Source organism: Dasypus novemcinctus, chromosome 17, assembly GCF_030445035.2.
Source record: "Dasypus novemcinctus isolate mDasNov1 chromosome 17, mDasNov1.1.hap2, whole genome shotgun sequence".
Classification (NCBI taxonomy): domain Eukaryota; kingdom Metazoa; phylum Chordata; class Mammalia; order Cingulata; family Dasypodidae; genus Dasypus; species Dasypus novemcinctus.
Window position 1 is genome coordinate 1,679,966 of NC_080689.1, and position 21,718 is coordinate 1,701,683.

General features: G+C 62.8%; 1 long non-coding RNA gene across 1 annotated transcript; it reads left to right on the top strand.

Annotated features, from left to right (window-relative positions):
- Positions 1 to 913: 913 nt before the first annotated feature.
- Positions 914 to 21,431, top strand: LOC131273907 (uncharacterized). The gene is made up of 2 exons (XR_009181073.2): positions 914 to 1,120; positions 21,289 to 21,431. It is a non-coding gene; the product is annotated as an uncharacterized lncRNA (long non-coding RNA).
- Positions 21,432 to 21,718: the final 287 nt, after the last annotated feature.

Here is a 21,718-nt window from a genome sequence, read left to right on the forward strand (position 1 = left end):
GGGTGTCATTTATTTTCAGTAGTAAATAGCTGTCTATCCGACTGTTTTACTTTAGCCTAATTGAATCAACTTCTTTACAATTTGGTTTTGCATCTTCATACAAGATTTGGTGCATGTCTTTGTGTGGAAAATAACAATTGTGTGCTACGTCATTAAAAGCCAGTTTCATGGTGTCGTGGTGCTTGGAATTAGGGAACGACATGTAGGTGGTTTCAAAATCCAACCAGTAGGTTAATCATTAATTATTCTTTTTCCAGAAAAGATCAGTTAGTTTGCTTCAAAATTTGAATTTACTAGAATTCTTTTTTTTAATCTTTTTTTTTTTTCATTTGTAACCTTAAAAGGGGGTTAATTTAGTAAGAAGAGGTACTTTTTCTGTTTGTATTGTGGCTTGCTCATTTTCTCATAAACTGTAGTTGGTAGCTAAAATGTTGAAAGCAGTTTGGGAACAAAATGTCTGCGTAAACCATGACAGAATTGGCCACAATTTGCCGATTGGGCTGATAACAAAAGCCAGCATACAAAATAGGTAGAAAAACAGTTTGTTCGGTGATGTGAGACCACTAAAGTTCTTTTTGCATGCTATTTTTTTTCATTCTGATGTTTATGTTGTGATGGAAGTACATGAAGAGAAATTTTTTGCTCACCCGTAAGTTTTGATTAACCATTTAATCTACGAATTTCTTTCACAATGCCAGAAAACAAGCTGTTTGTCTGGCAACTGCTACACGTTTGCCTTACAGCCCAGCTTTGTGTCTAACCCAGATTTATCCAGGCTCTGCCTGGTCAAAAATGACTCAAAGCTCAGATTTTATCTTTTAAAGCAGTACTGAAATTCCTTTTTTTTTTCCCCTAAATCTACAGCATTGGATTACATGGCTGTTACTACAAGGTTATCAAGTGCAAAACAAAGTATTTGAGTTTGCAGTTTAGAAAGAGTTATCTACCTGGGCATACATTTGACAAAATCCCAACAACTCAAAGTCCACGTTGACTCTCACATAATCTTCATTACTGTAAACAAATATTCTTGTTTTAACACAAGACAGTACATGCTTTCAGACGACCACGCTAGACGCCTCTCTCCGTTGTTTTGTGTCTCCTGTTTGTGTGTGCGAGTGTGAGTATGCCTTATTTTTTGTCTTAAAAATCAGATATGCCAGGGCAATAATTAGGATGAGGTTTATGTTTTACTTATCTAATCTTTGTTTTCACAAATAAATACAAATAACTCAAACTGAAACTTGATGGCTTTGGCGATAATAGAATAGCAGCCACGGGGAAATTTTCTTCATTTTAATGTTCTTTCACAACCTACATTCAGTTTCGGTAGGAAAATTATTAACCTTTTCAACAGCATGCTAAAACACGAGTTCATAATAGACTCCTGAGTATGATTTGCAGGTTTTGGTTCTATTTTGAGATTTTGGTGTGCAGAGTCTTTCTTTCTTTCTTTCTTTCTTTCTTTCTTTCTTTCTTTCTTTCTTTCTTTCTTTCTTTCTTTCTTTCTTTCTTTCTTTCTTTCTTTCTTTCTTTCTTTCTTTCTTTCTTTCTTTCTTTCTTTCTTTCTTTCTTTCTTTCTTTCTTTCTTTCTTTCTTTCTTTCTTTCTTTCTTTCTCTCTTTCTCTCTTTCTTTCTCTCTTTTCTTCTTTCTTTTCTTTCTCTCTCTCTTTCTCTCTCTCTTTCTCTTTCTTTCTTCCTTTCTTCCTTCTTCCTATGTTTCTTCCTTCCTTCCTTTCTTTCTCTTTGTCTCTCTCTCTTTTTCTGTCTCTCTCTCTTTCTTCCTTTCTGCCAATTTCTTCCCTTGGCAGTGATAGCGGTGACCGAAGCCCTTTACTTGGTATCTTTTCAGTGTGTGCACAAGATGGAGTGTTTGTGTTTATCTTTCTGGGGGGAGGGAGTCCTGCCATCGCTCTGTGAAAGAGGGCAGGTCCTTTCGTCTCCCCGTTTCCTTCCATTCTGACTTTCTCGTGGAGACTGAGCCCCCCGCCCTGTGTTTTGGAAATCTGGCTTCATGGGGGGGCAGACAGTGCGGTGGCCAGCAGCCGCAGCTAGCAGGCCCCTGGTGGCTCAGCGTCCATCCAGCCAGAGCCAGCCTGGCCGGCTCGGGCTTGTCCTGAGGGCTGCCCGGTGCTGGGAGGTACTGTTTTAGAAGGCGGGCGATGGCCGAGAACCCTGGCTGTGTCCCCCGAAATGCACAAGAGGGCGGGGCTGGGGCGGTGGGGGGTGCCGGGGGGTCTCGGGGACGGTTTCTGTTCTGGTACTCTTCTGAGTCTGGCTGAGACAGCCGCACCTGCAGGGGGCCCTGGCTGGGGCAGGGTCCCACCTGCACCCCTGGATCTGGCCAACACCCGGCTTCTTCATCCCGTTTCCAAGACCCCCCTCCCCGCCCCGTTCTGCGCCCTACAGGCTTAAAATGGAAGCTCAGGGCGGCACAGGCGCAGTTTCAGCTGGGCCACCTCGGGGCCGCGGTCCTGTGCTTTCTTTCTCATGTTTCCTGTATGAGGTTCGTTTTTAAAAATGATAAACAGACTGGTTTTTTTTTACGTTTTCTTTGGCCTGATATTGTGCCGACCCCTGCCTCTCGGTCGTGAGCTGCCCTCGTGCCCTGCCCGGTGGGCGTGGGGGCACAGTCTGAGGCGGGTGCTCTTCGCAGCCCTCCCCTCGGCAGGTGGCAGTGGGGGGGTCCAGCTGTGAAAGCACGTCCCCCTCCATCTGAGAGGAACGCCGGGGGCGCCGCGGCTCAGCATGACCTCAGGACAACCTGCGCAAGCCTGAAACGGGGGCCGTGGGGGCCGAAGGCAGCAGCGGGCGCGCGTGGCGGGGGCCCGCGCCTGGGAGAGGCCCCACGCGAGCGGAGGCTCAACACCCGGGAGGGGAGCCCGGGGGGCCTTGGCAAGGAGCGGGCATCTTCGGGGCCGCCGTGGCAGGTGCCTAGGGGTGACCACGGAGCAGTGTGGGGACAGCGGGCAGACTGTGCCCGGTGCCAGGCAGGCCCCTGCGTCACGCCAGCCACCAGGGAGCAGCCCAGCTCCCCGCAAGACCAGCCCTGCAAGCGGGGGTCGCCGACACCAGCGGTCCTGGAACGCAGCCCGGAATCACCCAGGGTGGAGGCCACGCGGTCACCAGCTCCACCCCTGCTTTCCGTGGAGAAGGCCTGGTGGCCTGGGGATCTGCATTTCTGCAAGTTCCCAGGCGGGGCGCTGTCTCCCGAGGGTGCGGGCGGTGGGACACCGCGTCTCGGGCCGCGCCGTGTGTCTGTGCAGTGTGGGCTTCGCCCCGGGCCGGGCCAGCCTTCCGGAAGGCCCCTTGCGTTTCTCGGTAGCTGGACGGCGAGTCCCGACCAGGCCGCGGAGCTGCTGGAACGTGTCTGATTTCAGGTCTTGGGAATCGGGTTTTGCTGTTCAGATGGAGAAAATGGCCACACTTGGGGAAGGGTCCTGGGCCAGGAAATGACCCCGGGAAGGGCCCGTAGGCGGCCGGCCCCTCCCTCCTTCCACCCAAGAGCCCACGGCCGGAGCGGCTCAGTGGGTGCCTGGGGCCAGTGTCCGAGCACGTCTGGCTGAGGCCCGTGGGCGCCGTGCGTCCTTGGACGTGGCACAGTGCCACGGGCGGGCTCTCCCGCTCCCTCCGTGTCGGCGCCTTTGGGGCCTTGCCCCGGCGAGCTGCGGGCAGCGTTTCTCGGAGCACCCGCTCAGGTGAGGGCCCCTTGGCACGCTCCCGCCTCTGCCCGGCCACGTGGCTCGAGGGTCCCCCGTGGCACAGCTGTCTAGGTATTTACACCAAGAGCCCCCGGACCACCGAGATCGTCCCTGACGAGCAAGGCGCCTCCCGGCCTGCCCCGGGGGCTTTAACTTTCCAGGCTAGCGGCAGTGACCCCCGAGAGCCGGACGCCTCGCGTCGCCCGTGCCCGAATCCTCGGAAGCTATTTCTGAATCCCGAAAAGCTGCCTCCCGGCGCCGTCGGAATCCAATGGGAACCCTGACGGTCGTTTTCCTGAGCGACGACGACGACCTCAGGCTGGAAACGCGCAGGGCGGGCTCGGCTGCCCCTGTGGGCAGGGGGAGCTGGGGTGCCGGGGGCGCGAAGCCTGGGCTGTGATCTGCACCCCCTTCCTGGCGTCCACGCCCGGGTGCCCACGGTCCGGCCCCCGCCGGGGCCCCTCCTGCTGGTGGGAAGAGGAGGGGGGCGGAGGAGCTGGGAGCACAGAGGACCCCCCACGCTCAGCGTGCCCCGCCCTCAGCCTGGGGGCCCCGGTGGGGTAGGCAAGCCCTCCTGCACCCCAAGCGCCTCCCGGGCCCCCAGTGTGGGCTCTGGCCCCCCCGGCCCTGTGCCCGCGGCGCCGACTCAGGGACTAACCTCCGAAAGTTCCTGGATGTGCTCTTGGTCTCTGGAGGGCACGTCCTGGAAGCCCCCAGCCCCGAGCTCAGGCCTCACGGGGTGGGGGGGTCCCAGGGTCTTCACGCGTGGGCGGGCCCCTCGGACTCCCCCCCCCCGGCTGTGCGGTTTGGGCCTCAACGCGCTTGGCAGTGAGTCGCCGGCAGGGACCCAGGGCCTCAGCCACGTCTGTCAATGGGGGGATGGCACCGGGCCCCCACGCCAGCCGCCAGGCGGTCTCCGTTCCTGTTTCTTGCAGCCCAGGAAGGAGCTGGGCAGGAGCCGCGGGGTCCGGGCGGCCTCCAGGTCCAGCAGGAAACGCTGCTCGGGGCGCGGGGGCCGGCTCCCCGCACTTGGCTCGGCGGCGTCCTCCAGACTGCTGAGCGCCGCACGTGGGGCTCGCGGCCCGTGTGGACGGAGCGGCGGGGGCCTCGGGGACGCAGGCCAGGCTGCGAGGCGGCTACCTTGGGGGCGAGGGTCGCCGGGGAAGGTGGTGGGAGAAGCAGAACAGCTTCAGAAACAAACGCCAACGGCCACAGGCTGTTCCAGGGCCACCTGCGTGTGGCGGTGGCAAGAGCCGGGCTGGGAAGGGGCCAGCCTCACCCGCCCTGAGGCCGCTCAGCAGACCCCACCGGCCGGGCACGTGCATAAGGTGGGCTCTGCCCCGGAGGGGGTGGGACGCACGCCACGAAGCCCCGTGAACCGCGCTCCTTATTCCCCTAGGTCTCGCACCTTTTTTAAAAAAAGATTTTTATTTTTTATTTATTTCTCTCCCCTCCGCTTGTCTGCTCTCTGTGTCCATTCACTGTGTGTTCTTCTGTGTCCACTTGCATTCTTGTCAGCGGCACCCGGAATCTGTGTCCCTTTTGTTGCATCATCTTGCTGCGTCAGCTCTCCGTGTGTGCGGCGCCACTCCTGGGCAGGCCGCGCTTTTATCGCGCGGGGTGGCTCTCCTCGAGGGGCGCGCTCGCTCCTTGGCGTGGGGCTCCCCTACGTCTCGCAGCCTTTTGGAGCTCCATGCCGTGGCCTCCAGGGGACATGCGCTCCCCCACACCTGCCTTTCTGCAGAGCATCCCATACAAGTTAGGAAACGGGGTGTCTCAGCGGTGGCCTGGGGAGGGGTGGCGGGTGGCCACGGAGGCTTTGAGCCGCTCCACCCGGCATCGGTGGGGCCCGGCTAGGAAGAGCTCGGCCGTCCGCCCCATGCAGGGGCCCCGGGGAGCCCCCAGCTGAGTCCACAGACGCAGGTCAGCGCTGGCCCTGCCTCTCCGTGGACGCACGGTGGCCCCGAAAAAGCGGCGGCTCCTGAGCACGCGAGCCTCCCCCCGCCCCCCCACCACAGGTTTCGTCGGTCACCGCTGCTGGGGTGCAGGCTGCTGAAGTTGACCCCCACTTTCCTGCCGCAGTGACGACCCGTCTTTCCCTTCCCAGGTCCCGTGGGCTGCAGGGAATCTCGGGGTGGTTGGCGGTGGCCTGTGTTTCGTGCGTGTTGTTTCAGAATAACTGGGAGATGAAACAGGAAGTTCCGTGCCAGGCCTGATCGAAAATGACACACGCAGAAAACCGGGACTTGCCCTGAGCACCCCTACCTGCCGCCGCGGACCCCCGGAGGACGCGGGTGAAGGGTCCGCCCCACGGCCTGTCCGGCTGCTGTGGCCTGGGAGCTCACAGCGTGTCCAGTCGGTTCCTGCGTCCCGGGCTAGCCTCCGAGGCTAATCCCGTGTCCTTCATTAAAAGCCGCGGCAGAGGACAGAGAACCTGTTTGCTTGGGATTTAGCTCCGAGCACGGTGGTGCAGGCGCCGGGCAGCGTCGGGGCTAATTCCCACCCGCCCTCGGCTGCCTGCGTCCCAGCCGCCGTCGCGCTGAGCTCGCCCCGCCCTCGCGCGGCCCTGCGCCCCCCCAGGGCAGCTCCCTGGAACCCGCTGGCCCCGGCCCTGGAGGAGGCACGAGGGGGGCCCCTTCACACCGTCCAGCCTGCGCCCCGGCCCCCCTCTGTCCCTGGCCTTGAGCCGCTTCTTTTTTGTTCGCGGATTTCTTAGAGCCGCCTTCAAATCCCAGCGGCGAAACGCCCCTTGGCGCGGGCAAAGGTCGCTGGCGGCCCCACGCAGCTGCCCCTTCCTCAGCCTCGCCCGACGCCACTCTCGTGGACGCCTCGCTCGGCTGAGCGGACCCCCGGGAGGGAATGCCTGGGCCCGCTGGTGGCATTTCTTCGGCTCGTGGCACGGAGCAGCCCGCCCTGGCGGCGGGCACAAGGCCCTCTGGGCCACCTTGCTGCCCCCGGGGTCGCCTCCGGGAAGCAGATTCCAGCGCCCTGCGGGGCGAGCGGCGGAGGGTGATGAATAAGCCAAGAGCCGGGCAACTGCCAGGGCCGGGAAGGCTGGAGCGCGAGCCGGGGCGGCAGTGGTGGGGAGGCGGCCCCCGGTCCCCGGCTGCATGCGTCCTGGGCCCACCGCCACCGGCTTCTCGCGCCCTCGTGGTGGTCACGGGCGTCCAGGCCTCCGACAGCCGCTGGATGGGGAGGAAACCACGGTCCGCCTCTGCAGCCGGCACCTGGACCCGTGGCTTGCCGTGGCCTTGGGTGTTTTGAGCAACTCCTGCTCCTCCTGGAAGACGAGAGGCCGCGGGCCACGGTGGGGTCCTCGGTGGGGGTCCCTCCCTGGGCAGCCCCTGTTGTGGGGCGTCTCCCAACACAGCAGGTGGAGCGGGGGGCTGCGGGCCGCCCTGGACGCTCTCCGCGGGTTCTCGGGGTGCCCACGCGGACAAGCCAGCCCCTCCGAATGCGTACCCCGTGGGGCCCGCGTGTCCTCGCGAGCGGCCAGCCCACCTGCGCTCTCGAGCAGGGCACCCTCTGCCTGGCCCAGGTCCTGCCCTCCAGGGAGTTTGTGGCCCCGAGTTGGACGCCACCTGACGTGGGCAGGACAGCTGGCTCGCAAGGCCGGGGAGGGGTCGAGGAGAGCGCCCCGCGGTGCCAGGAGGTCGGGGAATCCTGGATCCCAGCTCTCAGAGACCCCAGGTGCCCCCACCCCACCTGGTGACATTGACTCCGGGGCGGGGAGCCAGGGGGCAGGCCTTTCCAATGCCGGGCGTCCTGCGTGCGGCTGAGGTCAAGTCCCGCCAGCCTGGCCAGCGCCGTCCAGAGCGGCCACACGACCCTGCTGCGCCGGGGGCCCGGATTTTCACTTCCTTTTACTGTTCATCAACTTGGGTTGAGAGCTCCGTTTGTGCCCGTGCCTGCCGGGCTGGACAGCACCCCCTCCACGGTCACGCAGGCGCCCCTGGATGGCACGGCTGGGGGCGCCGGGGCCCGCGATGGTCGAGTGTGGCGTGCGCCGAGCCGGAGGGTGTCAGGCAGCTCCCACTGCCATCTGTCCAGCTGCTGAGGCCCCGGCCTGGCCTGCCCTCTCCAGGTCCCCTACACGGCGAGCTGGGCGTGGGCGGCTGGGGGCGACGCGCTATCTGAACGCGGCTCTGTAGGTCTGACGGGGATTTTAAAGCCCCGCGAAGGCGCCTGCCCTGGCTCGTTCCCGGCCTCAGCCCTGCGGGAGGGACTCTCGTGGGTTAGGACTAGCCATCGTCACCCCGGACTTCGGGACTGCGCGAAGCAGGCCTCAGGAAGACTTCGGGGGCAGCAGAGGGACAGAGGCGCCCACTTTTGGAGGAGCTGAGGCGCCTGAAACGGGCCCAGCGAGCCCGGCCATTCTGGGGTGAGAGGCGGAGAACGAGCAGGCAAGCTGAATCATTTTCTACCGATCTGCTCGTCGGCTGTGAGGCTTTTTTTCTTTTTGAGGGAAAGCACCTTACGACAAATAATCCTACCACCTTGGGTTTCAGGCTTTCCCTCTTTCTGACTTATTTTGGCCTCACCACAAGGTCATAAGACAAGCAGGTTAGGGAGTTTTAGTGCCTGCCACGCTCCCAAGAGAGCGCTCCCTTTCCCAGGAACCCCTAAGAGGGGAGAGGAAGAGCCTCAAGCTTTCTCATCTCTGACCACACAAGGGCTTCGCAGCACACCCAGAATTAGCTGTGTCCAGACGCTGCGAGCCTCCCGTGGGCTGGCATCCGGCCACCAGGGACCGTCCATCCCTCCTGCTTCGTCCCCGGGCCAGGCCGGCGGGTCTGGACTCCGGTGTTTGTTCTGAGAGCTCTGTGAGGTCTGCGAACTCGCCACGTGTGCCTCTGGCGGCTCCTCGGGGCATTTCTGTAATGGTGAATGGGTCCGGGCACCCGCTGGCCATCCCTAGGGTCCAGCTCCCCTCGTGGAGGCTGGCACCGTCAACCTACTGTGTGTGGGGCCGCGGGGCGTTGTCTGAGCCACACTTGCCGTGGGGAGAGAGCCCCGACGGCGTGTCCCGCTGAGAACCCTGGGTGGGCGGGCGCCGTGCAGCTGGGCGACCTTCCGGGGGCGGCTGACCTCCAGCTGCGGCCCTGCTTGCCCCGACACCCCCCTTGGCCCCGCTTTTGAATCTTGCATAGCTGGGATGAGAGGTTTTCAGATGCTTTACTGAAAGCAAGACCCACTTTCTGGGGCATTCCCCTAGTTGACTGTTCTGGTGAAGCTCATCAAAACAGGAAATGAGGTTAGCATGGAATGACTTTCTCTTAGAGAACTAGAGTTACCTCCTAAGACCACCGCTCTCTTCCCGGAGCTCGAGCCTCGTTTCCTGCCTCCTCTGGGTTTCCCTGGAAGCAGGAGTGGCTTTGCTCTCTGGAGTTTGGAGAATCCATCGCCTTGGAGAATTGTGCTGCCCTTTGCTCAGCTCCATCTCCAGAACGTCTCTCTCCCTCGGGCATCTCAAAGCCATTTGCAAGTTGCTCTGAAGTTAGAGCTGTACATGCTCAGCACAGTCAGGTGCCCTGGTGGGACCACCCTCCCCTCCCCGGGTGGGGGCTTACCCCTCCCGTCCCGAGGCTGGGGCTCACCCCTCTCCCTCCCCCCCTCCCCAGGGTGGGGGCTCACCCCCTCTATCCCCTTCCCCGGGTGGGGGGTTCACCCTCTGCCCCCTTGACAGGGCCTCACCCCCCTCCTCTCCCCCCTCCATCCCCAGGCTGGGGCTCACCCCCTCTCCCTCCCCCCTCCCCAGGGTGGGGGCTCACCCCCTCTCTCCCCTCCCCCAGGTGGGGGGTTCACCCTCTGCCCCCTTGACAGGGCCTCACTCCCCTTCTCTCCCCCCTCCCATCCCCAGGCTGGGCCTCACCCCCTCTCCCTCCCCCCCAGGCTGGTGCTCCCCCCCTCCCTCCCCCCTCCCCAGGTTGAGGCTCACCCCCTCTCCCTCCCCTCTCCCCTCCCCAGGCTGGGGCTCACCCCCTCTCCCTCCCCCCTCCCCCCCAGGCTGGTGCTCCCCCCTCCCTCCCCCCTCCCCAGGTTGAGGCTCACCCCCTCTCCCTCCCCCTCCCCAGGCTGGTGCTCCCCCCCTCCCTCCCCCCTCCCCAGGCTGAGGCTCACCCCCTCTCTCTCCCTCCCCCCTCCCCAGGGTGGGGGCTCACCCCTTCTCTCCCCTCCCCCTCTGCCCCCTTGACAGGGCCTCACCCCCCTCCATTCCCCCCTCCCCTCCCCAGACTGGGGCTCACCCCCTCTCCCTCCCCCTCCCCAGGCTGGGGCTCACTCCCTCTCCCTCCCCCCTCCCCTCCCCAGGCTGAGGCTCACCCCCTCTCCCTCCCCTCCCCAGGCTGGGGCTCACTCCCTCTCCCTCCCCCCTCCCCTCCCCAGGCTGAGGCTCACCCCCTCTCCCTCCCCTCCCCAGGCTGGGGCTCACTCCCTCTCCGCAGCACGTGCTTTGGCAGCTCCCACTTCACACTGTTTGGTCCCCATTTCAGTGTCACCAGAGTAGATGCTGGTGAGAAGACAAACCCCCTGGAGACGGGCACTCGGGCGCGGCCACGGCCTCCTCCCCTCGTCCTGGCCCCCCGTGGCCTGGCGTCGTTCCAGGGAGGCCCCGCCCGGCTTCTCCGCCTCGGTGGCCGGCGGCGTGAGCATCTGGTGGGGTGAGGACTCCGTGACAAATGGTTCCACTTGGAAGGGCCGGACTCAAAGGCCCTTTCACTGACACTGAAGCACTTGGGTCAAGTTGACTTGGCCCCACGGAAGGCTCCGTCCGCGGGGACGTCTGGCCGCGCCCGCCGCCCCCCAGGAAGGGCTGACATGCCGGGCAGGGCTGGGTCACCTGCCGGGACCTTGACCGCAGGCTGCTTCTCTGTGTGCGCCTTGGACCTCCAGGTAGGTGAGGAGGGCGAGCTCGGCTCCTTCCCTGCAGGCCGCGGCGCCTCCCTGCCCAGGTCTGCGGAGGCCGCGTTTCCAGTGACCACTGCCCAGGAGACGGGCGCACAGCTGCGGGGGGCTCCAACAGCGACACCGGGCCCAAGGCAGGGGAGAAAACTGAGCGTGAGCCAGGACGGGCATTTGCCCAATCACAAAGCCAGCACGTGACGGGCAGCTGGGATGTGGGCGCGCACGGCCTGGCGCCCCCGCCTCAGGCTGCCTCTTGGACCTTGGTAACTAGTGAAAGCAAGTGCCATCGTCCTTAGAAAGGACAGTGGGCAAGGGAGGGCCAGGGCGTGCAGGGGGCTGAGTCCTGGGCCCCTTCTCGCAGGGTGTAAGCGGCACAGCAGGGGACAGCAGGGGACAGCAGGGAACAGCGGCCGCCTCCCGGGCCGGGGCCCCCAGAGGACCCTGGGGCCAGTGGCCTGCCTCCGGCCAGGGCAGGGCGGGCTGTGGGTGGGCTCTGCTCTCTGAGCCCCCACCACTCAAGTGTCCAAAGGGCGGAGGGGCCCCGGCGCCTGGCAGCCGCTCTGCGTGTCAGCCCGACCCTGGGGGCCAGGCTGTGAAGCCACTCCTGCCCCGGGTCGGGCCCTGTGGTCAGTGCTCTGCCCTGGAGCCGCCTCCACCTGCCGACGGGGGTGGAATTTGGCCCTGATCCCTCCAAGGGGCTGGTCAGAGGGCTGGGGTCAGTCAAGAGGAGGGGCTCGTCCAGCAGTGGCCTCTGAGACCCCTGGGTGGAGAAGGCGGATGGGTCGCGGGACCGCAGAACAAGACCCGCCAGGCGCAGGGCCTGGCCGCCACCCGCCGAGGAAAAGCGAGCCGGAATGCGCCGTCCAGAGACGCCAGCTGCGCGGCCAGTGGTGGCAGCAGGAGCTCTCGTCCTGGGCCGCGGGCAGCAGAGCACGACGCCCTGGACCTGGGGTGAAGTGACCACGCGCCCGCGCTGCCCAGACGGGCCTCTCCGCGCGATCCGAGCGCGCCGAGGGTGTGAGCAGCCGTCGGCTCTGCCCTCGGCCCACGCGCTCTGTCGGACAGACTCACAGTCTCCCTGTGCTCGGGCTCTGCCTCCGAGAGCCGCTGGGGGCTGCCCGTGGGGCACTCCTTCACCGCGTCGCTCACCCCATGCCTGGCGGGGCAGGCGTGCACATGTGTGCAAGTCAGAGAGTGTGCTTGTCTATGGCAGGTGTGCGCTAGCACAGATGTGTGTGCAAATGTGTGAGTGGCATGCGGGGGTTGGGTGGTGCAGGTGTGACTGTGATGGGGTGCCTGGGGGTAGTGGCTGGGTGTGGTTTGGGGGTGCTGTGGGTGTGTGTCCCACAGTGTGTGCCACGGGGTGTGCGCCTACAGCATGTGTGTGCCACAGCAGGTGTGTGTGTGCCACAGCTTGTGCACCTATGGTGTGTGCACTTACAGCACATGTGCCACAGTGCATGCCTACAGCATGTGTGTGTCAGTGTGTGTACCTGTAGTGCATGTGTGCCTACATGTGTCTACCTACAGCGTGTGCACCTACAGTGTGTGTCCTACAGCGCGTGCACCTACAGCGTGTGTGCGCCTACAGCACGTGTGCACCTATAGTGTCTGTGCACCTACAGCGTGTGCACTGCAGCACGTGCCCTACAGCGCGTGCACCTACAGCGTGTGCCCTACAGCACCTGCCCTACAGTGCGGCGCGGGCAGGGGGGCTCCCACGCTCACGTCTGCCTCTAGAGCCCGGAGGGAAGCGGGCCGCGCCCCCGCTCATCGCTCGCACACCCCTGGTGCCGCCGCCTGCGCTCCTGGGAAGCAGCAGGTCAGGCCTGCCTGGGGACCTCAGCCGTGCTTTCACAGGCCCCGGGCCCTCCGAGGGCAAGAGCTGCCGTGTGTGTCGCTCGCACGCCGCAAGGCCCTGGGAGCACGGGCTGAGGAGCACCACCGGCCGGCAGGCACTGCCCCCCGTGTGCCTGCGGCGGACGGAGCGGCTCTGGCTGAGCTCCTGGAGAGAGGGCGGCTGACCCTGGAGCTGCTCAGGCCCAGCGGCGAGTGACCTGCTCGAAGGAAGCCGCTGGCAGCCCTGGATGGGGACCCGCCCCCACCCTATAGGTGCACATGCTGTAGGGCACGTGCTGTAGGTGCTCTACGTGGGGGCACTGCCTGCCGGACCCCGCTAGCCCCTCCGCCGAGCTCGGACTGCTGGGAAAACATGTCGGCTCGGTGAGGGCCCCTCTTTAGGTCAGGGACGCAGAGGCTCCATCGGTGACGGGCCGGTCAGCAGCGCCCAGCCCTGGGCCGCAGGGCCTCGCTCCCCCAAGCCCCCCTGCAGTCGGACGGGGGTCTGCAGGGAAGCCCGGAAACGCTCGGCCCGCGCCGGGCCGGTCAGCGGCCGCTGGCCACCGCCTCCTGTGTAGAGAGCCCCGGGGCGCAGCCAGTGGCGCAGCTCCGCGGCCAGTTTCCACCTCCTTGGGATGCCCCACCCCCTGCCCCCTCACCAGCCCTGAGGGGTGCGCTGGGGATGGAGAGGACAGCTCACTCCCGCGGCGGAGGGCGCGTCAGGGCGCGCTCTGAACCCACGGCGCTGCGGCGTCCTCCAGCGGGTGGCGAGCAGAGCTCCTCGCTCAAGTGGCCGCCGGCCGCCCGGCGGTGCCAGGTCACTGTGATGAGCGACTGAAAGGCAGGGCCAGAGCGGAGCCAGGACGCCCCGGGCTCCAGGCCAGCTGGCCGCTGCGCGCCTGCAGTGTCCTTCCCCGCCTTTCCCCCCAGCTCTTCAGCTCTGCCCCCTTGTCGGGGCGTCACCGAGGTCGCGATGCGTGCCTCACGTGAGCTGTGGGGTCTCCTGGTGGCCGATGATGGCCGGTCCCCTTGGGCCAGGACCCCCGTCATGACGCTGTTCTCTCATTCAAATACCACCCCTCGGGAGGTAAACTGAGGACACTGAGAGTACAGTGTCAAGGCTTCTAGTGTAGAAGCCTTGACATGTCGGGCTTCTAGAAAGTTCCTCCCTGCTTCCTTAGAAGAAAGAGGAGGAAGGGGAGAAGACCAGGGAGGAGGTGAGGATGATGCAGGCCTTAGCGAGGGGGTCTAGATAAGCCACAAAGTGCGGTGGAAGACCAGGCCGGCGGCGGTCGCCCCTCCCCGCCCACCTGCCCCCCCTCCTTTAGCTCAGGCTGAAGAACCGGCTCGGGTCCAGCCTGCGCGTGCGCCTTTATCTGATCGGCCTCGTGTTCCTGGCGTATCTCATCTCTGGCTGTGAATCATCAGCACCCTCTGTCCCGTCCTCCAGGCGCAACTCTTCTTACGACGCGACGGGCACGCGTGCTCTGCCCGAGGACACAGCGCCCGCGGGTTCTGCACGTTGGGTTCGGGAGGCCCTGAGCTGGCCGGCCGCTGCCCGCCGAGAGCAGGCGGCAGGGAACCAGCCCCGAGACGCCGGGCGGGCCCTGGCCAGCGACGGGAGCAGCCCTTTATGCGACTTGCTGTGACTTGTTCGGTCGTTAATAAGAGGCTTCTGAGAACGTCGGGGCCTGGGGTTTCTGCCGGCCTTTCCAGCGAGTTAAACGGTCAACTCTTGACCTGCTCGTTTGGCGGCGGCGGCGCGTGCTGCCAGCCTGCGCGCGCTCGTTCCGCCCCGTGGGCGCCTCTGCTCCTCCCCCGGCCGTGTGGGTGCCAGAGCCCGGGCGAGGAGCCGCGGGCTGTTCCGCCAAAGGCCGCACAGGTGCCCGGCCGACCCTCGTGTGTGACTCGCGGCCAGTGCGCGAACACGCCTCCTTGTGAGAGAGCCAACTTTTAAGTAAACCGCCCCCAGTGATAAATCAGAACGACTGCTCCCCGCCTCCCCCAAGGTCCTTGCGCCCTCCTGTCCCACGCGAGCCGGGCTCCCTGCGTTTCCTGCTGGGTGCAGCAGGCTGTGGGCTGGCTCTCGGAGGCAACTGAAGGTTGCTTGTTCAAACAGGGAAATTCTGGTGTTTACTGCAAAGAAAAAAAATAGTTCCTGCTTTCAATGTGTTGCATCATATCAGCTTAAATGACCAAACAAGCGAACACACCCCGGAGGGCCAGGGGCCCGGAAGAGGGCCAAGGGGGAGAGGGGCCGGCCAGGTGCCTAAGCGCTCGGCCGGGACCCCGGCCCACCTGGCCTGTAGTGAGGGGAGAGGCTCAGCTTGATGTGGCCATGTCGGTGACGTGGCATAAAATGCATAAAATGCATAAAAAGCCTGCGTCTCCCCTGATTCCCCAGACTCAAGGTCAAGCCCACTCCCTATCAAGGTGGCCCAGGAACCGACTATTTCCTGAAAATCCATGAGCATCTATTGCTCTAAAAAGAATGCCCGTGCACTCACCCACAGCCCTGGAGAGACCCCACCCCAGCTTTCAGAGGAGGGAGGCGGGTGGTGGGCAGCACGGCCCAGGGCCCAGGCAGCAAGCAGGGGCTGGGCCACGGCTCCACGTAGACCGGGCCAGGCTGCCGACACGGGCCACGGGGCTCGCTTCTGAGACACCCTGTGTGGTCGGCGTTTTGGCTCAGCAGAGCACGGGCGCAGCAGCCCGCGCGTCCAGGAGCTTGCCCAAAGCCGAGTTCCTTGGTGACACCCCCAGCCTGACCGCGGCCGCCCCTGCCAGGTGAGCGGCCGGCTGCACCCGCAGCCTTGTGGGCCTGGCGCCCCGTTGCCTCGTCGTGCGGGCGGTGTGACGCTCCGTGGCCGAGCCTCTCTGGAAAGCGCTCCAGGCCCAGGCTAAGCCCCCACAGGCTGCGCCTTCCTTCCCTCCGTGCGATTGCCCTTCAACGGCGCACGGCTCTCCTGCGTGGCCAAGAGGGCAGAAGGCGGGAATCTGCGGGACAGGAGCCACCGCTTTCCTGCACATACCCGTGCGCACAGCAGACTCTGCCGGCTTCCGGGGCCTTCTCTGGCTGCCCCGTGGCCGGGGGGCCGACCAGGACGGTGGCACACGTGGGGGGCTCTGTGGACATCGCGGGCGGGGCACGCAGCCAGGGCACTGGTGTAAGCAGGCGCATCACGGGGTCCGGCCCGCTCGCATGCCCCCTTCGCAGCTCGGTCAAGCCGTGCCTGCGCCGTCAGCCCGGGGCGCGCTTTTGAAAGGCTCTGGATACTCACCCAAGAATCGGTTCCGTGTGCGCCGCAGGCTGACGGCGTGCTTTGAAAAGAGGGGGCGCCCTTCTCTCCCCAAATGTTCCCAGCCTTCGTCGATGTCATAAATCCGCGGCGGGCCGGCTGCTGGGGCTCCGCTGACCCCCGCTATGGCTTTGGCGTGTGTCCCGCAGCCTGGGCTCCGAAGCCTTCCATCCTGGCGCAGGCCCGGCTGACGCGGCGCCTTCGCCAGCTTCGGGCTGGGGCGTGGCTGCCGCCCCCTTGCTTACCTGCCTGCAGCTCAGTAGCCACTTCAGCCAAGTTTGCCTCTAAGTACACGCGGTGACCGCGAGCTGCAAGGCCAGGCCGCGCCAGCCTCAGCTGCTCCCCACGCGCCGGCCGATCGCCCGGCAGGAGGCGCCTCAGGCTGTGAGCCGCAGGCTGACCCTCGCCGGAGGTGCCCCGCGGCCAGCCCTGCCCTGCCCCAGACGCAGCGCTCCAGGGCACCGCGCCCTCCCCGGCCCCTGCCGCACACATGCTACCCCCACGGACATGCACACACATGCACACGTGCACACACACATGTGCTTGCACGCACACATGCAATGCAATACACGCACATGTACACGCGGGTGCTTGATGCGCACATGCGCACATGCATGCTCATGCTTGCCCACTACATGCATGCACACACGCACACACACGTGCACACACGCTCACACCCTTCGCCCTGGAGCCCCCTCGTCCAGTAACGACTCAAACCACGGCAAAAGCCCGGTCAAGCTCAGGGAGCGGAGCCCCGGGCCTCGAGGCACTGCCCAGCCTGCCCTTCGGGAGCTGCGGGTCCTCACTGAATGCAGCCTCCGCGGGCGCCTTCCTCGAGGGCCGAGGGCAATTCCAGGCTCTGCGCCCGGGTGGGCCCTGGGAGTTGCTCAGCTCTGCCGTCCCCACAGAGGCTGCCACAGGGGAAGCGGATCTGGCTCCAGGGATAGGGCGTCCGCCTCCCCCACGGGAGGTCCAGGGTTCAAGCCCCAGGCCTCCTGGCCCACATGGTGAGCTGGCCCACGTGCAGCACTGATGCGCGCAAGGAGAGTTGCCCCGCACAGGGGCGCCCCCCCATGCAAGGAGTGGCCTCTGCTCAAGGAGTGCAGCCCCGTGCAGGGGGGCAGACCGCCCACACGGAGAGCTGACACAGCAAGATGACGCAACAACAAAAAGAGACCCAGAGAAGAGACGCAGCGAACTCGGGAGCTGAGGGGGAGCGAGAGAACGGTCGCCTCTCTCCCACTCCGGAAGGTCCAGGATCGGCTCCCGGAGCCGCCTAATGAGAACGTAACAGACACAGAAGAGCACGGGAGTGGACACAGAGCAGACGCGGGTCGGGGGCGGGTTGCAGAAATAAGAAGGCAGAAAAGGAAAAGCAGCAGCAGGCGCCGGGCGAAAGAGCAGCCGTGGGTTGCCGTAACTCAGAGGTGCGGCCGGCCGGCCCGGGCTGTCGACTGAGGCCCTGTGTTGACCCAGGCGTCACAAAGGCTGATTCCCACCTTGATTTTGGCCGTGGTCACCCAGGAGGGGGCACGAATGGAGCCGGGCCGCGGCAGTCAGATGGCAGAGGCTCGTGTTGCCCGGGGGTGGGGCTGCCGGCCTCAGTGCACGCCCCACCAGGGGGAGCGGTCTATGCTTTTCTAGAGAAGAGTTTTCTGGACCAGTAAGTTGGAGAAACCCTGGGCTGCCGTGACTGCGGGACTTCTCAGAGCCTTTGCTGTGCGAATGCGCACGGTGTGGCCCCAGGAAGGGGGGGCGCTCCCGTCCCACACCTGCGGCTGGAGGTTCTCACGCCCTCCGCCGTACGCGGCCTCTGGGGAGACACTGGGCCCCGACCTCAGCGCGCCGTCTGCCTTTGCTCTCTTCCTCCTCCGTCCCCACTGGACCCCCAAGAGCCCACGCGGCCCGGGCAGCCACGCCGCGTCCTCGGCCTCACCGGCGTCCCCCCGTCCTCTCTGCAGGCCGGGCCCCGCCGGCGGCTCCCCGGGGGCTGCAGCCTCGCCCAGCACCCTAACGAGTCAGGCCTGGGCAGGCTGGAGGACACGGCTCCCCACGAGGATACGCCAGCACCCCCGGGCCGGGCAGGCGGCACCACTCACAGAACAAGACTGGGGCCACGACCCAGGCGTTGGGGCCACCCCCCAGTTCCGGGGGTCTTGGTGAGAAGGCGGGGCTTGGGGAGGGGTCTCTGGGCGGGGCACCCAGCCAGGGGGCTCGCTCTCACCGGTGAGCTGGGCCGCTACACGCACGGTTCCGCGGCATCATCTATGTGCGGGCGTGCCGCTGCCGGGGGCCCGGCTCCAGGGGGGCTCGGGGCTCAGGGGGCTCCGGTGTGGGGGGCTCCGGTGTGGGGGGCTCCGGTGTGGGGGGCTCCGGTGTGCAGCTCCCGCCTGGAGGCGCTGGCCTCGGGGCTCGCTAGAGCATCGTGACGTCGGCTGGACAGGGGGGTGGATGGGGGCAAGTCCGGGCGGCGCAGACCCCGGGCTGTTGTGCGGGCGCGGCCGGCAGGGCCTGGCGTGGGGGGGTGCTCTCCACGCCTCCGCGTCAGTCCCGGACACGGAGGCCCCTTGGGATGCACGCGGTCAGTTCTGAGGCCCCGCGGTGGGCGGGCTCGCCCCAGGCCGCCTCGGGCGCTCGTGAGCCGTGGTCCCGAGGTCCCAGGTTCCCCGGTGCGCGTTTCTCCTTTGTGGAGTGAATTTTCACCAGGACAAGGGCGTCAGGATGAGCGCGTGAGGTCATGGCGCCTGGGCCCGCGTCCACCCCGACGGGACGGGAAGTGCGCAACCTCAGCTCTGCGGGCTGCTCAAGGCCCTGTTGTGTTCTGCTTTTTGTTTGTTTTTTCACTTTTGCAGCCCTCTGCTTCCCAGTAGTGGTCACTAGAAAATGCTTAAGCCAAATCAAAACAATGACAAACAGCAAAACAAAACAAGCAAACCACCGCCCTGGACTGGGAGCCTCGCGGCCGGCGCCGCCCCTGGGCAGGCCGCGCTCAGCACCCGCTTCCCTCGCTCGCCGCCCTTCGGGGCCCCGGGCAGCTCCGGGCCTGCCCGCCGCCGGGACGGAGGGCCTTCCCCGCTCGTGGCCAGCCCCCGCGCCCGGGCCGTCCAGCCTTCCGCCCGCGACGCCGTCGGGGGGAGCCCCGTGCCCCAGAAGCCCACACCCCCGCTTCCAGGGTGACAGCCGGGTTCTGAGCTTCCAGCCCGATAGCCTCGCCCTGCGGGCGCAGAGCAGTTCAGGCAGCGCAGGGGGCCGGGGCGGCGCCGAGGCCTGAGCGCCATGGCAGAGGGCCCCACTTGGGAATCTCCTGAGTGTGATGGAGCTGGACTCAGATGTGACTTTTCTACACATGCCTCTTCTTTTACTGAGCCTGTGGTTGGCGCTAGGGATGGTCCATACTCAGGGGACTTGAATCTCTGGACGGCCCATGTGCCAGCTGGGCCCTGAGCCTCAGCAGAGTGGTGGGTGACTCCTACTGTCTGGTTCGTTGGTCTTACCCAGGTCAGCTAAGAGGGAGCTGAGGGTGGTCCCACACCACACCAGGGAAGCGAGAGGGTCTCCACCTGCAAGCAGGAGAATCGCTCCCGTCAACCGTGTGGGACCTAAGCCCCCTCTCGACTGAGAGTTGGAGTGGACATCACCATCCCAGGGTCCACAGGATGGAGGAATAAAACATGGATTAGAGTGGAACTGCTGGTATTCTACTATAGAACTGTTGTGACTCTAGCAATGGAAGAAATTATATCATTGATGCGGAGACAGTGACCTCGGGAGTCGCTGAGGGCAGGGAGAGGGAGGAAGAGGTGTGATACGGGGGCATTTTCAGGACTTGGAGTTGTCCTGAACGATACTGCAGGGACAGATGCAGGACATTATATGTCCTGCCATGACCGACTAGATGGACTGGGGGAGAGTGTAAACTACAATGTAAACTATAATCCATGTGGTGCAGCAGTGCTCCAAAATGTATTCACCAAATGCAATGAATGTGCCACATGATGAAAGAGGATGTTGATGTGGGAGGAGTGGGGGTGTGGGGAGTGGGGTACATGGGAACTTCTTATATTTTTTAATGTAACATTTTGTGTGATCTGTGCATATTTTAAAAGTATTTTAAAAAAGAAAAAGAAAATATAAACAATAGTTAAATAATTAAAAGATAGTTGAATAAAAGCATACATTTCTCAAAATAAATAAAACCCAGTGTTTGCATTATTAATGGTAAAAAAAAAAAACATAAAAAAAAAGAGGTGGAACTGCCCTGCAGCTCACTCAAATTTCAAAGGGAGAAGAGTTTACCTCAACCTCACAGCTCGGAGACGGTTTCCACGATCAGTGACTCTCTCGGTACAAAGGGCTCCCCCAAATCTAGATCCGGAACCCTGGGGGTCTCAGGCCACTGCCCCTGCCCAGCTCTCACCTGTCCCCCCACCCTTCTCTAATATCTAGAGCGGGGCTCTGAACCTCTCCTGTTCCACGGAGCCCTCTGCCAGTCAGGGGGAAACCGCAGACCGCTTACTGAGTCCACACTGCGCTGCGGGTCATTTAATAAACGCATCCCACCCGCACCGACGTGTCCCCACAAGGATCATGTGTTTTTGAATTTTCTTAACCCCTGGTGAAGAGGCCCTGCTCCAGGGCCTCTGGCAGCTCCAGGAAACCCGGCTGTGTGTTAGGAAGCAGAGAGCGGCAGGTTCAGCCTTCCTTTTCCTTGTTTTATTTTTTGGGGAGGTACCAGGGATCGAACCCGGGACCTCATGCACGGGAATCAGCCCCTGGCGCTGCACCCGCTCCCTCGCTCGTCCTTGCTTTCGCCTCAGCTCAGCTGACTTTCGAGGCCCTTCCCGGGACGCGTTTACCGTGGAAGCGCCTCTCCTCCCCTGGCCTAGCTCGGGCTGGCGAGGCAAGGTTCCCGAGGCCCGGCCCCTCTCCACTCTCCTCCCCGGAGCCGGAGTGCACCTGTGGGCCGAGGGGCGGGCGCGCCTGGCGAGGCCTTGCCGGCTCTGGCTGTCGGCCTCGAAGGACGCGGACGAGTGATTCTGTGGACAAATGTTTTTATTTCTTAGGAGAAGCACTGCTAGCATAAGGCGGGCATCTGCTTAATTTAGAGGGATCTGCCCACAGTTTCCCAAGGGAGCGTGCGTTTCTCCGGGCAGAGTGTGAGCGCTCCCGGGGCTTGGCGCTCTCACAACACTCTGTGTGGGCTTCATAAATGCAGCATTTTAGCTCATGGCAAGCGGCTGCCCATTGTGGTTTTAATTTGTATTTCCCTAATTACTAGTCCGTTGAGTTCCTTTTCATGCACTCATTGGCCATCGCGAGGTGTCTGTTCTGTCCTTCACCCTCTCACCTGCCTTTTTTAATGCCCCCCCCCACCGTTGTCTCCTCTCTGTGTCCATTCACTGCGTGTTCTTCTGTGTCTGTTGTATTCTCGTTAAGCGGCTCTGGGAACCCATCTGGAGTGGGAAGGAAACATTCTCTTGTGTCACCTCAGTCCTTAGTTCGTTATGTCTCATATTGTCTCTTCTCTGTGTCTCATATTGTTCCAGGTTCGGTTACCGGAGCCGCCTTAAGGGAAGACAAGCTGACACAGAAGAGCGCAGAGCGAATGGACGGAGAGAGCAGATGGCGAGTACAAAGAATGGGGGCGGGTGGGGATAGAAATAAATAAATAAATCTTTAAAATATAAAGTAGAATTCTATAAGTGCTTTTCGTATACAAAGAAACCCATGCCTGCTCGAAAGAGTAAATGTCTTCTATGTTTTCTTCCAGAAGTTATTTTATGTTTTTGCTTTTAGGTCTATAATCAATAAGACCTCAAAGTCTGTTGCTTAATTTTCATGTGGAGATTTTAAAGATATTTTATTGTTGAATTCTAGTTTAATAGACACTGTGTATGGTTCTATGTAGATAACAGCAAAAAAACAAGAGGCAGATCTTTTAAAGAAATTAGAGAAGGACAAAAAGAGTTGTCTTTT